Below are 19722 nucleotides of genomic sequence, written 5' to 3'. Positions count from 1 at the left end.
ATAATGTCAAGTACAGCTCAATTAAAAATTAAAGGAAGTAAAGAAAAAATAATCCTTTGGCCACTCCATGCAGCTCGAGGGATCTTAATTCCCCAATCAGGGAATGAACCCAGGCTCACAGCAGTGGAGAGCGCCAAGTGCTAATCACTGGGCCACCAGCAAAGTCCCAAGGAAAATAATTGTTTGAAAAACAGATAAATAAGCATTAATTACATTTGCCAAAGTAGTTGCTCATTTTCAATGATATCACCATAGGCTATCTTTAAAATTTACTGAACAAAGGTTTGCCATAATTATTAGTTGACCAGCTCCCTGAAGGTATTGTTCGTTTTCAGATGATTATAAATATTTTTTTTCTCCTAACAGCCACACAGATAAAAATTAACATCCTGGGATAAAAATTAAATATATATATATATATATGTGTGTGTGTGTGTGTATTTTTTTCTCAGTCAAAATTTGGCATCACAGTTTGGTTTGGAAAGTAAGTTTGCAAGAATTTCATGGAGTGTAAAGAAACACTCCTGTGCTAAATTATAGTTTAGATCGTTGGAGTTGCTTTGCCTGAGAGAAACCAACAAATGCTTAAGGGTAATAGCACTTAAACATTCCATACAACACTTGTAAATTCATTATCACATGTTCTCTGTTCTTTCATCTGGATCGACACCATCTGTCGCTTGATGGTTCCTATCAGTGCCAAAGAGCGTGTAAACAAACCCTACAGTTTGTATTATTTTCATTCCCTTATGAACCTTGTTCATCCAATTTGTGTCAAGTGGCTTCAGGAGGCTGTGGGAAGAGGCGGGGAATCCACACAGACCCTGGAGCCTTCCTACAAGTACAACGTTGGTGGGAGGGATAAACTGCCAGTAAATTACACCCACTGAACATCAGTTCAATTTCCCTTTTGTTTTTAAAGTGACCTAGGGGAGCCGGGGGCTTCCCAAGTGACACTAGTGGTTGGTAAAGAACCTGCCTGCCAATGCTGAAGACATAAGAGATGTGGGTTAGATCCCTGGGTCGGGAAGGTCCTCTAGAGGAGGGCATGGCAACCCACTCCAGTATCCTTGCCTGGAGAATCCCATGGACAGAGGAGCCTGGAGGGCTATGGTCCATAGGGTCGCAAGAGTCAAGCATGACTGAAGCTACTTAGCACGCACGCAGGGGAACAGAACTCAGGTGTTTAATGGAAAGAATGAGGGCTTGAAAGCCCAAAACACCAGGTCTGATTCTCTATTCAATCACATAAATGCAACCTTGGGCCAATCAATGACTCTAATCTCCAATTTTCTCATTTGTAAAATATAAGTTAACATCTCACAGAGATTTTGCATGAATTTAATCAGTGTAATTTAATTCATGGAGGCTCCTGAAGTCAGATCTGTTAGAGTTCAAATTCTGGCTCAACTATTTATTTGCTGTGTGAATCTGGTCAAGTTGCTTAAAGTCTTTAAAGCCTCAGGTTCCTCAGGATAGGTATGTGTGTGTGTGTGTGTGTGTGCTTAGTCGCTCAGTCATGTCTGACTCTTTGCAACCCCATGAACTGTAGCCTGGGCTCCTTTGTCCATGGCGATTTTCCAGGCATGAACACTGGAGTGGGTTGTCATGCCCTCCTCCAGGGGATCTTTCCAACCCAGGGATCAAACCCAGGTGTCCCTCATTGCAGGTAGATTCTTTATCGTCTGAGCCACTGGGGAAGCCCAAGAATACCGGAGTGGGTAGCCTATCCCTTCTTCAGGGGATCTTTCCAGCCCAGGAATCAAACCAGGGTCTCCTGAATTGCAGGTGGATACTTTACCAGCTGAGCCACCAGGGAAGCCCTCAGTATAGGTAATATCCATACAAATAATTCCTATCTTATTGGGTAGTTGCTCCGAGCAAATGAGATTATCTATAGAAGAAATGTAGCATGGTACCTGGCACATAGCAAGTGCTCAAATGCATGTTAGCTGTTATAGGAAGCACCACACACAGTAAATTATTTCTGGTTCTCTTAACTAGGTTGCGGATTAATAGGAGGCAGTTGTGCTAGCTATGCCCAAAGGCACTCTTCTGACAAAGCATTTCTTTCTCTTTTCCTTCTTTTCTCCTTTCAAGAATGTTCTGGTACACATTAGCAAAACGCCTTAGGGGAAGGGAGCCAGAAAGGCTTTGAGTGTATTTCCTTCACAAGGAAATCCATGTGCTTTCAGAAGAAGCTAGGTCTCAGAAAGGGGCCAGTTAGAGTAAGTGCCCAAGACCGTAAATAAAGCACAAAAGAAGAGACCCTGTGAGTCGGAATTTAAGAGGATTCATTAACACTGTTTTTCTTTACGTGCTTTTTAAAAAAGTATGAATTGTGGTTGGTTGAGAGACTGAATTTTATTTAAGAGGGAATTGTGTGGGAGTTTCAAACACTCGAACTACCTTCCTTTGGGTAGTAATTAAATTTTTAGCTTTGGAAAAATGTTCAGAGTGCAGATGGATTAGCGTGAAGTTTTAGGTTGAGACTGTAACCTGGCCACACCACTGACCCCAGGCAGACGCCCACACTTCCCAACCTTGCTTGGGCCTCTCTGGGGTCTCAGGAGATTCAGCGACTTCCTTGCTTTGTGGGAGTGTCCCCTGCACCCAGCGAACATCTAGGACCGAGCATCATCTTTCCTGACTGTGTGCAGCTGCGATTCACATCACAGGCCGATCCTGATGTTCATCCTGTGTTAGGAAAAGATGGACAGAGTTATGATTTTCACTATAATGGCTTCTGCAGAGTTTTGCCATTTTGGAACTCCCCCTCTTTTCCTTTTTGTAAAATGGTTTTCTCTTCCGCAGATCTACTAAATGAATATGCTTATAATAGTGATATTTCATGGTTACCAGGCACTGTTGGGGAAGTGGGGGCGTTATTGTTCAATGGTACAGAGATGAAAACGTTCTGGAGATGGGTAGTGATGATGTTTACACAACACTGTGTATATACTTATTGCCAGTGAATCCTGCACTTAAAAATGGTTAAAGCCGTAAATTTTCTGTAATGTATGGGTTTTTTTTTTTCATGATAAAGTGCTATTTCAGTATCCTGGTTTCATCAATTTATATAGACACAAGATTTTCTAGGCAGAGAGTAGCAGGTGGCTTGGGTGTTAATGGCCTCCCATTTGGGGATGGAAACTCATGATAAAAATGTTGCCTTATTCAGGTGGGTGGCGACCCTACTGAGGTGACCAGAATACTGTGCCCCCTCGTTAGCATATGAATTCATTGCACAGATTTAGATGCTTCAGAAGTACTTGAAGATTTGCCTTTTTTGAAATTCTAAGCACCCTCCTTTCAATGTCATCACTTTTTCAGGACTGGCTTAGCTGTCAAGAGAAGAATAAGCCTAAGAGACACTACTTCCTGTTTGTGGTGAAGTCAGTTCTCAACCTCTGGTTCCTGTTAACGAAAGGTTTTGACTGGCTCTGGTCTAATCCTGGTTCCATAACTGTAGTCCAGGTTCCGGGGAGCACGCGGTTCGTGGTGGGTACAGGGCCACAGCACCACCAGACATATAGCTCCAGTGACTTTGACAGCCGCCAGGGTGGTGCTCAGGACAAGCATCACGTTCCCCTGAAGATCCTCCCAGGAGCTCCCATCCTGGCTGTTGATCAGCCCCTGTCCATTCATCCATCCATCCGGATAGGTGGGGATACATCACAAAAAAATTACTACTCAAAGATAAATTCAATTTTCATATTGAATTATTATCCAGTTAATTCTAGCTACATAGATAATGTACTTGGGTAACAATTTGAAAACATGTTTCCAGTTCCCTTCCCTCCATCAATTTAGTTCTCTAAAAATGCAAAAGATTAACACAATTACCTTAATGTTATGATTAATTGGATATCTGTCATGCTGGATTGTCATAACTTAATGTTTCACCAGCTTCCCAAACCAAGTCTTTTTAGTAGTTTCCCTTTTTATTCTATTAAAAAAAGAAATCTTGGTCTGAGAAGCCTGAAAAAAAAAACCTTCAACGTACACCAAAAACATTTCCTAGCTTTTATTCTCCATTGATATTTGCAATTTCCCAGACAGGGAAAATATTATAAGAAAAATTCTACGCGGCTTTCCTAAGATGCCCAATTGTGACAAGCAAAAGCCAATTTAAAGATCTTTTCGGCACCCTCTGGTGGCTGAGCTGGAAAAGGAAATAGCAACCCACTCTAGTATTCTTGCCTGGAGAATCCCATGGACAGAGGAACCTGGGGCGGGCTTCAGTCCATGGGGTCGTGAAGAGTTGGACACGACTGAGCGACTAACACACTGGTGGCTGAGCAGAGTCACGAGTTCGGCGTTCAGACCCAGAAGGCCAGTGATCTCTGAGGCTTTTTTAAATGGCCATCACTAAATTTTCCATTCATCATTGCAATTGTATCCAGATCAGGAAAGCAGGAGGGAGTGGAAAGAATTTGGAATCACGAGACTTGGACCTGAATCAGAGCTCTGTCATTTACCAGTTATGTGAACCCACGTCTGGCCAGCAAGTTTCCATAGAGCTGAGGTTGAATCTGGAATTTCTCATCGGAGATAAGAGGCGATGTCAAAACTAAAGGCATATATGATTTAATTTCTGTCCAGAAAAGGCAATTGCATAGAGACAAAATGTAGGTTAGTGGTTGCCTGGAGTTGGGATGGGAAAGGGGATTAATTGTAAACAGGCATGAAAGATCTCAGTGAGGTCAGGAAAATGTCCTAAAACTGTATTGTGGTGATGGTAGCACAAGATAGTAAGCTTACTAAAAATCATTGTAATGTACATTGAAAATGAGTGAACTTCATGATCTGTAAATTATGCCTCAATAAAAGTGTTTTTAAAAACAACAGGAAGGGGCTTCCCTGGTGGTTCAGTGGTAAAGAATCCACCTGGCAACGCGGGAGACACGGATTTGATTCCTGAAGTGGGAACTTATCACATGCCGTGGGGCAATTAAGCCCGTGTGCCACAACTATTGAGCCTGTGCTCTAGAGCCAGGGAGCTGCGACTACTAACGCCGGCTGCCCTTAAGCCTGTGTTCTGCAACAAGAAGAGAAGCCGCCATATTGAGAAGCCCACGCATCGCAATGAGAGAAAAGCCCCGCTTTGCTGCAACTAGAGAAAAGCCTGCGCAGCAGGACCAAGCACAGCCAAAAATTAATTCATTCATTTAATTAAAAAAAAAAAACCAACAGGGAGGGTGGGGAAACAGAGTGGATAACTCGGAAATCCAGGTAGAGCTAGGAAGCTTGTACCTTGTACCTGGGTAGAAGGAAAGGGGAATGTGGGGGGAGGACGTGGTCAGCAGGAAAAACGCCTAGGTTTGGAACATGATTGTGTCCACTTTCCATTGTCCATAGCTCTGCCCAGTTGCATCGCCTGAGGTTCGCAGGCTGGAGGAGGAAATGTCACTGCTTCCCAGCTCAGCCTCCTATTGTAGAGGCAGGGGCTTCTAAGGGCCTCACACAGAAAGTCTGGCCATTCAGGGACATTTCTGACAGAAGGAAGACCATTAAAGCAGACATCTTGATGCAGTTACATCAAAGTGACCATTATGAAATGTAAAATCTGTGTTTCCTTCATAACTTTTCTCCATAAAAGGTAATCTGATGTGGTTGGGGAATAAGATGAGACTAAGGAGAGGGCTGGGAGAGAATGTCTTTTTTTCACATTACTTACTAATAGAAACCTTGAAAGTGTGAGGATTTACAGAAGTATCAGGAGAGCATCCGGAGAAGGCAATGGCACCCCACTCCAGTATTCTTGCCTGGGAAATCCCCTGGACGGAGGAGCCTGGTAGGCTGCAGTCCATGGGGCTGCTAGGAGTCGGACACGACTGAGCGACTTCACTTTGACTTTTCACTTTCATGCATTGGAGAAGGAAACGGCAACCCACTCTAGAGTTCTTGCCTGGAGAATCCCAGGGACGGGGGAGCCTGGTGGGCTGCCGTCTATGGGGTCGCACAGAGTCAGACATGACTGAAGCGACTTAGCAGCAGTAGCAGCAGCAGGAGAGTATCTGTCAAGCTGGGTAGAAGGAAACTTATCAGGAACTCTAAGAGAGATGATAAATGAATTTTGTTAGTTTAGCTTTTTATTTTTAGAAAAAAAAAAGAACAGAAAGAAAAAGAAAATAAAAATAAGACACAGAAAGTTTATTAGTAAATAGCATTATATCATGTATACCAAACGGGCTTACTACCCTCAGTATAACAGACACAAACCAGAGAAAAATGGGCAAAGGATCAGTACAGGTAAATCACAAAAGGAAAAAATAATTGAAGAAATATGATGTCAACATAAGAAACATCATTTAACCTGGCTACGAATTAATAAATGTTACTAAGAAAACAAGCTTTTTTTTCACCTATGAAATTGGCAAAGATTATGAAGATTGATGCCGATTATCCTTAGTGCTCGGGTAAATTGTTACAACTTTCTGGAGGGTAATTTGGCACTACACTCAAAAGGTAAATATGGATACCTTCTGGCCCAGCAATTTCACTTTTGAGATTACTTTGTGCTAATAATTATGCTAATAATTAATTTCACATGTGTGAAAAGATATATACACACATTAGGATGTTCATGACTGAGTTAATTATAAAGGCAAAAAATACAGAAAAGGTGTTCTCAAACACCCTTCAACAGGAATTTGATTAATATTGTACACCTGTTTGATATAATATCTGCAGTAATTAAAAATGGATGTGATCTGTTACATATTTGGGTCACAGAGAAATGTTTATAGTATGTTGCTAAGTAAAAAATATCAGCATCATAATAGTGTAGAAGATATGACTCCATTTTTGTTTACAATAATAGTGTGTCTCCCTGTGTGATGGACTGAAGGTGCACTGCCCAGATGCCTCTTCTAAAAAGGACTTGTTGCTGTCAGCCTGTTCAGGAACTGCCCAGCTGCAGGGCTACTTCTCCCCATGTCCCACGCTCCTGAGCAGAGAGGCAGGGGTGGGTTGGCCATTTCAACTCAATAGTGAACATCATTGATGGGTTATTTTTCAGTTCAGAGCTCCCAGTCAGATCTGCCAAGGTTGCAACATAGCTCGAGTTCTCTCTCTACGTGATTCTGTTTTCATCCCTTTCTTTCCATGGGTGTTGACCCCAAGACAGTTCTTGAGAAGTATCCTGCACAATAAACTCCATTTCAGCATCTGCTTCCAGAAAACTCAAACCAGTGATTTTCATACTGTCCAGTGAACACATTCTGGAAAAGCTTTCATCAAGTATTTTGTTTCGGATGGGTTGTATGCCATAATTTTTGGCACTGTCTTATTCTTTTAAAATAAATATGTGTTTTCTTTTCATCAGATGAAGATAATATAGCAGTTTTTCATTTGGGAAAATAAAGAGAAAAATTAACAGCTTGATTCTATTCTGGTCAAGATGACCACATCTAAGTATCCATATTGAAATGGCAGCATTCAAGCCATTTGGTGCTTGGCCTTCTGCATGGGGAAGGTGAGCTGTTCTGAACACCCTCCTGGCCTACACCCTTCCTACTGCTCTAGCTCTTGGTTCTGGTGGGCGTTTTGGCCTGACTCTCTGCAGGTTATCAGAATATTGTTGAGGTTGCCTGTGCAGTGTGAGATGCAATTGGCGGGGGCGGCGTGAGGGTCCACTGAAGGAGATGTGCGTCCACGTGGATGGGAGTAGGTGCACACCGAATGCTACATGTTGATAACTTCTCAAGCCTCCAGGGAGTCTCTCCTTTTTCATCATGAGTGGGTGGAACCTGTGTGCTGGGAGGGGAGCCAGGTGATACCTGCCCTCGAGATTCCTTAGCTCAGAGCCTTGAGCTGTTTGGAAAATTATCTTATACCACCTATACCAGAAGAATCCATCTACTAGCTTTCTTCTGAGTATCTTGTGGCCTTTCCAGATTTTGGTCACATTCTTGGGGCCACGTTGAGGGGTGTATGAAGACTACAGGGTTAGATGCCATTGCTGCTGAGAACAAAGTATATTATTGCATGGCTCACACAGTCTTAGGAAGTAGTGAATTAGTTATTGCAGCAAAGACCACGAGTCTTCACATGCTCTGAACATCTATTCTGGTCCCCTCGTCTCTGAGATTACCCAAGGAACTGGTGTCCAAGATACAAGTCCTGTCTTAAGTTTTCTCCCAGATGTGTATGAAAAAAAATACTGATAAAAGTTCTTCCTTTCTTCTTCAGCCAAAAAAAACCCCACCATGCAGTTCAAACTCTTATGGTCTTAGCCCCGAGTGCAAAACATATGTCAGAAACAAGCTGCCTCCTACAAAACAGAAATAGAGTCACAGATGTAGAAAACAAGTTTATGGTTACTAGGGGGAGACAGAGGGGTGAGGGATAAGTTGGGAGGCTGGGACTGACACATATATGTCGTGTCTGCCTCTGTGTGACCCCATGGCAGACAGCCGCCAGGCTCCTCTGTCCATGGGATTCTCCAGGCAAGAATACTAGAGTGGGTTGCCATGCCCTCCTCCAGGGCATCTTCCCAATCCACGGATCAAACCCAGGTCTCCTGCATTGCAGGCAGATTCCTTACTGTCCGAGTTTCCAGAGAAGTCTTTTCTATGTAAAACAGACAATTAATAAGGACCTATGGTATAGTACAGGGAACTCTACTCAGTACTCTGTAATGACCAGTATGGGAAAAGAATCTGAAAAAGAGTGGATGTGTGTATACGTATATCGGACTGACTTTGCTGTACTCCTGAAACTAGCACCACACTGTAAATCAATTACATTCCAATAAAAATTAAAAAACAAACAAACAAACAAAAAACAAACAAGGGACTTTAAGCTGAAACGTGGTATCAGTCAAACCAATCTGCAGCACAGCAAACTGAGCTGGAGATCCTCGCCAGCTCCGTAGTTGTGGACTAAACACCTGGAAAGTAATACCTCTGAGCTGTGGTGTGGAGCCGGCGGGCAAACCACAGCTGGCGATGGCTGGTCTACTGGGACTCCTGGGGTCCACGCACATCTGTAGGAGGGTTGGCAAAACCAGTTGTGTGACTTCTCAGTCTGATGGACTCACAGTACAAAGACGTAGCTGAAAGTGGTTTCAGAGCTTTATTAAGCATTATTAGTTTCTGTAAACAAGCCAGAAATCAAAGCCAGATGACTGAACTTTGAATAGTCAGAAAACTGAGTTGATTAGAAATAAGACTACTGATGTACAAATACACTTTGCTTCTGATGCCTGACAAATATAGTTTTGCTGCAGTTGTTTAAGATACCGCCTCTCATGGTTGGTGAGGAAACAAATATGCTCTGAATGTGCAAAGCAGAGACATTGTGTAACATGGGGCCTGAGGGCAGCGACCATATGGTTCACTTCTGCTGACAAGCGAGATCCTTGCTAGACTGGCTGTGAAGAGCTGCAGGAGTTATTGGAATTTCTGTGTTACCAAGGGAGAATTAAGGAATATTTACCGACTGGGTTTCTATGGATCCATATTTACTAGCAAAATCCCAGTGTGAATAAGGTCATAAAATCAGTCATTTATTTAATATTCGCTGTGAGGCACTCTGCTAAGTCCTGATGCTAAAACAGAGCATTTGAAATAACTGTTGTAATGTGTGGCCATCTTATGCAGAGGACAGAAAGCCTGTAGCTATTTGCAGCTCCCAGCACTGCAAAATCTATGCCAAAACATGCAGAGTGAAAGACACATAAAGGCATACACACACACACACACACACACACACACACACACACACAGCTTTCTGGGCATGGAGAAGAAAGCTAAGTGTCCCTCTAGTTAAATGATACATTCTCTAACCTTTTTGATACTTGCAAGCTAATTTAAGCTCTGAAGATGTCTTCTGTGTTGGGTGATCTCCGGGATGCCCCGGGGTGGCTGCGGATCCCAGCAGTTAACATTGAAGTGTCGGAATTTTTGTTCTTTTCCTGCAGAGGTACATAGAGCTCCATTGTCTGTTCTCTCAGGCGGCTCTTGCTGGCAGATTCTGTGTACAATCACAGAGGGCAATTCTCTTTCACTAGGGATGAGAACGCTGGGGGAGCAGCTCCCCTCTGCCCAGAGTGCCACTTGCTCCGCCCCAGCTGCATGGGGAGGAGACGGCTGGGGCCAGCATGGGGAGGAGCTCGGACTCCACACCAGCAGCAAAGGCAGAGCCCCCAGCATCCCAGCTTCCCCAGGCCTGACAAACGCCCGTGTCTGTGCTGAAAGTCCAGCTTGGAGAGGCTCCTCTCGGATGACACCTAGAGATGACTGAAGGAAACTGAATTCTGGGCAACCAACCGGAAAGGAATTGAGTGGAAGCAAAGTAAGGCTTGTCTCCCCTCTGTGTGCATTTGTGGGGTGTCTTGGGTGTGCTGTGGGTGAGGTGGGGAGTCCTGAGGGGTAGTGAGGAAGCACTGACAACTCTTGTTGAGAAGCATCCAGTTAGATTTCTACCTCATGGGATGAGACAACAAATACGAAATATTTCCAGTGGATGTTTTCACTTGTAAACAAAACCACAAAGAAAGAAAAAACAGAACTTCTCAGTGAAGAAAAAAGAGGTTGTGGGCAGAGCTGAAAAAAAGAATATTTAGGAGCCCCCAACAGCATTTTGTGAGTGATTTGAGGTGGAAAGCAAGAGAGAAGGAAGCTTTCAAGCCAAGAACCAGATCTCTGGTCTTGCAGATTCAGGGCTCCTACATCCTTCTCTCCGAAGTGGAGGCAAGGAAGACTTTGCCTCAATCACCCACCTCTCACCCACCACCTACCCAGGCTGCTCTGTCTCTGTCTCAAACAAGGCAGTCTCTGAATTCTTTACTATGACAATTACTTCATTTTGCTGCAAATAATGAAAACATTTTCAAACCAAATTTCTCTGTGGTCTGAAAATGGGGACAGGGCTGTGCCTCTGAATGAGGCTGTTAAGATCCTCGAGATGGTTCACCTTTTAGGACTCCAAGGGTGTGCCCTGAGACGGGAACTGAGATTCTGGAAGCTTCTGAGGTGTGTTCCAGGTCTTCAAGTCATTGGGAGAACCATGTCTGACCTCACGTGTTCAGTCGTGTCTGACTCTTTGCAAGCCCGTAGACTACAGCCCCTTAGGCTATCCTATCCACGGAATTTTCCAAGGCGAAGAAGACTGGAGTGTTTGCCATTTCCTACTCCAGGGAATTTTCCTGACCCAGGGATCGAACCCACATCTCCGCATCTCCTGCATCTGCAGGTGGATTCTTTACCACTGAGCTCCATGGGAAGCCCATTCTGATCTCACAAAGACATGTTAATAAGAAGACTTATCCGGATAAATCTTAGGACTCCATAATCTCCACACGTAGCCTCTGAAGGAATTCTGTTTCCAAAACCATTTTTAATCTCATAAAGTCCAAAGAAAGTCAGAAAAGACTTTCTTTCCTTTTCATTAACTAGGGGGAAAAAATCCCTAATGCATTTTTTTGCAGTGGGCTAAAGTCCCCTTTCCAGTCTAATTGGAAATGCAGGAAACAAAACATCGATGTTGGCCTTTTGGTGGAGATGGGCTCAGGAGGCGCTGAGTCCCACAGCGGAGGTGCTGTGACCAGGTGCAGGCAGCGGCCTCCACACTGAAGGGCGCAGTAATCGTCTCTCCCTAGGTTCTCAGGCAATTGAGAGCTACGTTACTTAAAATTCCACGTGAAGTTATTGATCTCTTTGCTTAAATAAATGAATTTTTAAGGACATCCCATCTAGTCACACTGTCTTGAGTTCTGGCTGTGTCTTATTTGGTGGGAGATGGAGGGTAATTCTCCTTGTTGCTTTTACACATTGTGTGACAATTCTTGTCCCAGACTGGCTTTTCAAGAATGTTGTATACAAAAAAAGTCCTGGAGGATAGAGATAGAGTCTCTTTTGGGGGCTGAGGTCAGATCCGTTTTCTGGTGAGGATAATAAAGGCATTGTCTGTCTCCAGAACAAAGGTTGGGTAGGTTTGCTGCTGCTAAGTCGCTTCAGTCATGTCCGACTCTGTGCGACCCCATAGATGGCAGCCCACCAGGCTCCCCTGTCCCTGGGATTCTCCAGGCAAGAACACTGGAGTGGGTTGCCATTTCCGTCTCCAATGCATGCAAGTGAAAAGTGAAAATGAAGTCTCTCAGTCGTGTCTGACCCTTAGCGACCCCATGGACTGCAGCCTACCAGGCTCCTCCGACCATGAGATTTTCCAGGCAAGAGTACTGGAGTGGGGTGCCATTGCCTTCTCCGACTATTAGAAAGATTGGAGGTTTTCTAAGCTCACAGTTCCTCAGCTTTGACATAGATCTGTGTGCACGGCAGCCACCTGTGCCCACATCAGCATCACTCCCATGGGTCTTGGGGCTCCAGAGGAAGCCATAAGAAGGTGAAGCTCAACGCTGCCTGCTGTGCTGTAACAATGTCCTCTGTCTCTGAAAAAGGGCTCTGTGTCTCCCACCTGGATCCCTGAAGCTGTGACCGGCAAACTTGTTAGCCAACAAGCAGGGTAAAAATTTCAGCCTCCTCACAATTATTGACATTATTTTGTCATCTCTTTGGGTCATCATTTCATTTGAAGTTGGGGGAAATGCTGTGAGGATGTGATAAGGACAAGAAAGGTAAATCGAGTAGCTAGTGTGAGTGTACTGATGCTCTCACCAGGGGCCTGTCAGCTCCCCGGCTCTCTTTACTCTTTCCTTGTCCCCATCAAAGCTAGCAACAGGCCAGGGTATGGTGCGGCACACCCTGAGTTCTGCAGGGCAGTGACTGCCTTTGTATACTAATCACTCTGCAATCCATGAATCTCTGTTTCTTACAATAGTTTTGAAAGTTAGGAACTATTCCTGAACTGAAGCTGAGAAGGGTTAAGAAACTTGCCCAGGTGGCATTAGTGGTAAAGAACCCGCCTGCCAGTGCAAGAAATGCAGGAGATGCATGTTCAAGCCCTGGGTTGGAAAGATCCCCTGGAGGAGGAAATGGCAGCCCACTCCAGAATTCTTGCCTGGAGAATCCCATGGATAGAGGAGCCTGGCGGGCTAAAGTCCAGATCAGATCAGATCAGTCGCTCAGTCATGTCCGACTCTTTGCGACCCCATGAATCACAGCACGCCAGGCCCCCCTGTCCATCACCAACTCCCGGAGTTCACTCAGACTCACGTCCGTCGAGTCAGTGATGCCATCCAGCCATCTCATCCTCTGTCATCCCCTTCTCCTCCTGCTCACAATCCCTCCAGCATCAGAGTCTTTTCCAATGAGTCAACTCTTCGCGTGAGGTGACCAAAGTACTGGAGTTTCAGCTTCAGCATCATTCCTTCCAAAGAAATCCCAGGGCTGATCTCCTTCAGAACGGACTGGTTGGATCTCCTTGTAGTCCAAGGGACTCTCAAGAGTCTTCTCCAACACCACAGTTCAAAAGCATCAATTCTTCAGTGCTCAGCCTTTTTCACAGTCCAACTCTCACATCCATACATGACCACAGGAAAAACCATAGCCTTGACTAGACGAATCTTTGTTGGCAAAGTAATGTCTCTACTTTTCAATATGCTATCTAGGTTGGGCATAATCTTCTTTCCAAGGAGAAAGCGTCTTTTAATTTCATGGCTGCAGTCACCATCTGTAGTGATTTTGGAGCCCAGAAAAATAAAGTCTGACACTGTTTCCACTGTTTTCCCATCTATTTCCCATGAAGTGGTGGGACCAGATGCCATGATCTTCATTTTCTGAATGTTGAGCTTTAAGCCAACTTTTACACTCTCCACTTTCACCTTCATCAAGAGGCTTTTGAGTTCCTCTTCACTTTCTGCCATAAGGGTGGTGTCATCTGCATATCTGAGGTTATTGATATTTCTCCCGGCAATCTTGATTCCAGCTTGTGTTTCTTCCAGTCCAGCGTTTCTCATGATGTACTCTGCATATAAGTTAAATAAACAGGGTGACAATATCCAGCCTTGACGTACTCCTTTTCCTATTTGGAACCAGTCTGTTGTTCCATGTCCAGTTCTAACTGTTGCTTCCTGACCTGCATACAAATTTCTCAAGAGGCAGATCAGGTGGTCTGGTATTCCCATCTCTTTCAGAATTTTCCACAGTTTATTGTGATCCACACAGTCAAAGGCTTTAGCATAGTCAATAAAGCAGAAATAGATGTTTTTCTGGAACTTTCTTGCCTTTTCCATGATCCAGCAGATGTTGGCAATTTGATCTCTGGTTCCTCTGCCTTTTCTAAAACCAGCTTGAACATCAGGAAGTTCACGGTTCACATATTGCTGAAGCCTGGTTTGGAGAATTTTGAGCATTACTTTACTAGCGTGTGAGATGAGTGCAATTGTGCAGTAGTTTGAGCATTCTTTGGCATTGCCTTTCTTTGGGATTGGAATGAAAATTGACCTTTTCCAGTCCTGTGGCCACTGCTGAGTTTTCCAAATTTGCTGGCATATTGAGTGCAGCACTTTCACAGCATCATCTTTCAGGATTTGGAATAGCTCAGCTGGAATTCCATCACCTCCACTAGCTTTGTTCGCAGTGATGCTTTCTAAGGCCCACTTGACTTCACATTCCAGGATGTCTGGCTCTATGTCAGTGATCACACCATTGTGATTATCTGGGTCGTGAAGATCTTTTTTGTACAGTTCTTCTGTGTATTCTTGCCATCTCTTCTTATTATCTTCTGCTTCTGTTAGGTCCATACCATTTCTGTCCTTTATCGAGCTCATCTTTGCATGAAATGTTCCTTTGGTATCTCTGATTTTCTTGAAGAGATCCCTAGTCTTTCCCATTCTGTTGTTTTCCTCTATTTCTTTGCATTGATCGCTGAAGAAGGCTTTCTTATCTCTTCTTGCTATTCTTTGGAACTCTGCATTCAGATGTTTATATCTTTCCTTTTCTCCTTTGCTTTTTGCTTCTCTTCTTTTCACAGCTATTTGTAAGCCCTCCCCAGACAGCCATTTTGCTTTTCTGCATTTCTTTTCCATGGGGATGGTCTTGATCCCTGTCTCCTGTACAATGTCACAAACCTCGTTCCATAGCTCATCAGGCACTCTATCTATCAGATCTAGGCCCTTAAATCTATTTCTCACTTCCACTGTATAATCATAAGGGATTTGATTTAGGTCATACCTGAATGGTCTAATGGTTTTCCCTACTTTCTTCAATTTAAGTCTGAATTTGGCAATAAGGAGTTCATGGTCTGAGCCACAGTCAGCTCCTGGTCTTGTTTTTGCTGACTGTATAGAGCTTCTCCATCTTTGGCTGCAAAGAATATAATCAATCTGATTTTGGTGTTGCCCATCTGATGATGTCCATGTATAGAGTCTTCTCTTGTGTTGTTGGAAGAGGGTGTTTGTTATGACCAGTGCGTTTTCTCGGCAAAACTCTATTAGTCTTTGCCCTGCTTCATTCTGTATTCCAAGGCCAAATTTGCCTATCACTCCAGGTGTTTCTTGACTTCCTACTTTTGCATTCCAGGGGGAGCCTGGTGGGCTGCTGTCTATGGGGTCACACAGAGTCAGACACGACTAAAGTGACTTAGCAGCAGCAGCAGCCCCTATAATGAAAAGGACATCTTTTTTGGGTGTTAGTTCTGAAAGGTCTTGTAGGTCTTCATAGAACTGTTCAACTTCAGCTTCTTCAGTGTTACTGGTTGGGGCATAGACTTGGATTACTGTGGTATTTGAATGGTTTGCCTTGGAAACGAACAGAGATCATTCTGTCATTTTTGAGATTGCATCCAAGTACTGCATTTCAGACTCTTTTGTTGACCATGATGCTTACTCCATTTCTTCTGAGAGATTCCTGCCCGCAGTAGTAGATATAATGGTCATCTGAGTTAAATTCACCCATTCCAGTCCATTTGAGTTCACTGATTCCTAGAATGTCAACATTCACTCTTGCCATCTCTTGTTTGACCACTTCCAATTTGCCTTGATTCATGGACCTGACATTTCAAGTTCCTATGCAATATTGCTCTTTACAGCATTGGACCTTGCTTCTATCACCAGTCACATCCACAGCTGGGTATTCTTTTTGCTTTGGCTCCATCCCTTCATTCTTTCTGGAGTTATGTCTCCACTGATCTCCAGTAGCATATTGGGCACCTAGTGACCTGGGGAGTTCCTCTTTCAGTATCCTATCATTTTGCCTTTTCATACTGTTCATGGGGTTCTCAAGGCAAGTATACTCAAGTGGTTTGCCATTCCCTTCTCCAGTGCACCACATTCTGTCAGATCTCTCCACCATGACCCGCCCGTCTTGGGTTGCCCCACGGGCATGGCTTAGTTTCATTGAGTTAGACAAGGCTGTGGTCCTAGTGTGATTAGATTGACTAGTTTTCTGTGAGTATGGTTTCAGTGTGCCTGCCCTCTGATGCCCTCTTGCAACACCTACCGTCTTACTTGGGTTTCTCTTACCTTGGACTTGAGGTATCTCTTCACGACTGCTCCAGCAAAGTGCAGCCATTGCTCCTTACCTTGGCTACAGTCCATGGGGTTACAAAGAGTTGGGCATGACTGAAGTGACTTAGCACAGCCCAGTGATAGAGGCAGGATGCTCACCTGTATTCCTACCCTTATATTCCTGATGCTGTGATGGACTCTCTGAGTGTAGGATATTACAGATGATAATTATCTTCCAACAGGTGTTTTTAGTCTACTTAGAGAGAAGAGATTATGTAAGTTGAAAGGTAAAGGGACCCTCTCAGAGTAAGAATTAAACAGCAGCAGAGCCAGGCAGGGAAGTTGCCCACTGCTAGGTGCAGTGAACCATGCTGTGAGAGGCACGTGGACAGAGGGGTTTAGGCTGGAGGAGCCCCGTGTGAGCTGGGACTGGAGTCTGTGGCTTCCAGTACCTCACACAGGTACTGAATGATATCTCCACATCACCACCTCCACTCACTTCCTCTTGACATTCCCCCTCCTTCTGTTGTCACTTTGTTGTCTTCAGCAAGGCTGGTAGCAAAGTTCACGTCCTCCCACCACAACACCTGCTGCCTCCGTTATGCAAATGAAATTTCCAGGGAAAACAGAAAATGTTGCAGCTGTGCTGTCGGCCAGTCTGCTTAACTTCCTCTCAAGTGACTGCTGCTACCCCATTTCCTGATTTGCTGCCCTATTTTATTTGACCTGTATTACTGCCAATCCACGGGCTTCCCGGATGGTGCAATGGTAAAGAATTTGCCTGCCAATGCAGGAGACACAGGAGATGCAGGTTCGATCCCTGGGTCAAGAATCCCCTGGAGTAGGACATGGCAACCCACTCCAGTATCCTTGCCTGGGAAAATCCACAGACAGAGGAGCCTGGTGGGCTACAGTCCATGGGGTCAAAAAGAGTTGGACACGAGTTAGCGCGCTGTGCGCGCGCGTGCGTGCGCACACACACACACACACATTGCCAATCCACAGCAGTTCCCTCACCTTTTCCCATTAGCATCTCTTCTTGAATGTAGAGTTATTGACAGTATTTCTTTACGACTGACTTAGAAATCTCTGCATGGAAATGGGCTGAGAAGGACTGAGTCATGCATGATCTAAGACAACAATGACAGGAAGTATAAGTTGAGCTGACCTTTGACAGCAATGAGAAAGTAATCCATGACCTCAGCTTTCAGTCCAAGGTGTTTAATACGCATCCACCGGAAGCCCCAGCTCACGTCTCCAAGTCTTCTCCATGGGGGCTCATTTGAGGGATGGCTGCAGTCCAGTCCTGCGTTTCCAGGAAATGAGACTTCAGTTCCTTATGGTGTTAATTTAAAAGAAAGGCATGTTGATGGTTCTTGAAAGGGGAAGAGCATTTGAAAACAAGATGCTGAATGAAAAGATAGAAAAATCCATAACCCATTTTCATTTTTAGTCCTCTGGTACCCGCCACTGCAAAACTGAAGCTGTGAAATTGTATTCTTTGAGTAGGTGGCAGAACATCTATATTTCCAAGCTCCTCTGTTTTTCTTGAGTTCACCAAACTCTTTGGCTCTGGGAATGCCTTCAGGGCACAGATTTGAAAACAAAAGTGTGTTTACAAATTCACCCTCACCACCAGTTGTAATATTACTATATTTTCCCAGGAGAATTTTTATTTATCGCTGCCTTTGGGATAGTGCCAGGGACAAACACACTCTAAAATATATCAGGGTTCAGTAGTTTCCTGTTAATTTGAACTATCATCAGAGTAGAGTTGGAGAAAATTATATAGTTAAGAAGCCATCTGGAGAGACAAGAGATGCAAAAGACCAAAGAATATAAAAGGAATAGAGAGATGGTTCTGAACGTTAGGAGAATGACCAGCATTGCTACCTGGGAATAACTGGATTGATTCTAAGCATGGAGGCTAACCGGGAAGTCCCAGTGCTGGACAAGAAACTTGAAAATTCTTTTCTTTCTGCTCAGATGTTTCTTTCAGCTGTCCTCCTTCTGTTCAGGCCGTGTAGCCTGGGTCTTTTGAACAGTGAAGGAGTAAAACAAAGAGCAATGATGAGACGAAAGACAGGGGACAGGCTTGGCCAGGGAGGGGGCACCTGCAGCCAGCTCCTAAAACGAGAGAAGGAAAGTCAAGAATGAAGACATCTTTGAGTCTGTTTACCAACAGCCTTTGACTAATTCTACAAACAGTCAAACCAACCACAGTGTGCAGCTGGTCAGCCCAGCCCGCTGCTGGCCATGGTTTGGACTGATGTTAATCACTACGACTGCACACCTCCTCTCTCTGAGTGACTCGTCTGAGTTGTACCCTTGGCACAGTAGGAGATGCTTTCAATATCCAAAATCATCAGGTTTGTGGCATGTGTGTATGTGTGTGTATATGTGTGTGTGCACATGCACAGGCTCACAGGGGCCACAAATTGTAGGAGAGAGAAATTTTCAGCCCAGTCAGATTTGGCCTTCGGTATTATTCTATTTTGGCTTGTGGAACAAGCTTTATTTCTAGTTTATGTTTTAAATTCTTAAAAAATTTTTTTTCTTCCATTTTAATGTGAAAAATGTGACACACTCTTAAAGTAATAGAATCTTAAGATGAAGGAGGAGATGTCATGAAAGTTGCGTATGACTCCAGTGGGATTCTGTGTAGTAAGTAGTAGTCGTGTTAGTCGCTCAGTTCTGTCTGACTCTTTGCAATCCCAGGGACTGTAGCCTGCCAGGCTCCTCTATCCATGGGATTCTTCAGGCAACAATACTGGAGTGGGTAGCCATTTCCTTCTCCAGGGGCTCTTCCTGACCCAGGGACTGAACCTAGGTCTCCAGCACTGTAGGCAGATTCTTTATGTCTGAGTCACCAGGGAAGCCCATGACTCTATGTATTAACCCTAGTATGTGTATTTCTGCCTGTGTCTCGGGCCCGGGCACAACTTTGTCTGCTTTTGTCCCTACATCACTTCTTTTAAACTGTCTATTTGTCTATTTCCATGTCTCCTCCGTTTTTGCCTGCTTTCCCCACACTTTCCTCTTTTCCCATTTTTTTTCAAAAGTTAGACTGAACATCAACCACTGTATTGTATTGTTTCTAAGAATTATAAAATTCTTCCTTCTCCCTGAATCCAGTAGTTTTTCATGCAGGCACTTCAGTTGAACTTTGAAATTTCAGTGCCCTTGAGAAAAAAAAAATTTTTGGCTTGAATATTTCCCTGATCCAGATGAGTTTCCCAGAAATGTCCATCAGGTCACCCCTCCATTCATCTACAGAAAATATTGATGCCTTTCAATGTTCAAGGCTAGAAAGAAAAAGTCAGTAAAAGGAGACTCTAGACTCTCAGGTACATAGAGAAATGAGACAA

The 19722-nt window shown here is 44.1% G+C and overlaps 1 long non-coding RNA gene across 3 annotated transcripts; it reads right to left on the bottom strand.

Moving 5' to 3' along the window:
- Positions 1-451: 451 nt before the first annotated feature.
- Positions 452-17657, bottom strand: LOC138989208 (uncharacterized). Of its 3 annotated transcripts, XR_011465463.1 has the most exons (4): positions 17523-17657; positions 9795-9981; positions 8911-9061; positions 452-2697 (listed from the first exon to the last, which is right to left on the bottom strand). It is a non-coding gene; the product is annotated as an uncharacterized lncRNA (long non-coding RNA). The 3 variants fall into 3 exon arrangements; XR_011465462.1 differs by lacking the exon at positions 17523-17657 and having other exon boundaries at positions 9795-10639; XR_011465464.1 differs by lacking the exons at positions 452-2697; positions 17523-17657 and adding an exon at positions 5799-8278 and having other exon boundaries at positions 9795-10639.
- Between the last annotated feature and the right edge of the window lie 2065 nt (positions 17658-19722).

Source organism: Bos mutus, chromosome 9 (genome assembly GCF_027580195.1).
Source record: "Bos mutus isolate GX-2022 chromosome 9, NWIPB_WYAK_1.1, whole genome shotgun sequence".
Taxonomy (NCBI): Eukaryota; Metazoa; Chordata; class Mammalia; order Artiodactyla; family Bovidae; genus Bos; species Bos mutus.
Note: the sequence above shows the minus strand (reverse complement) of the source record. Positions and strands in the feature narration are given on the sequence as shown.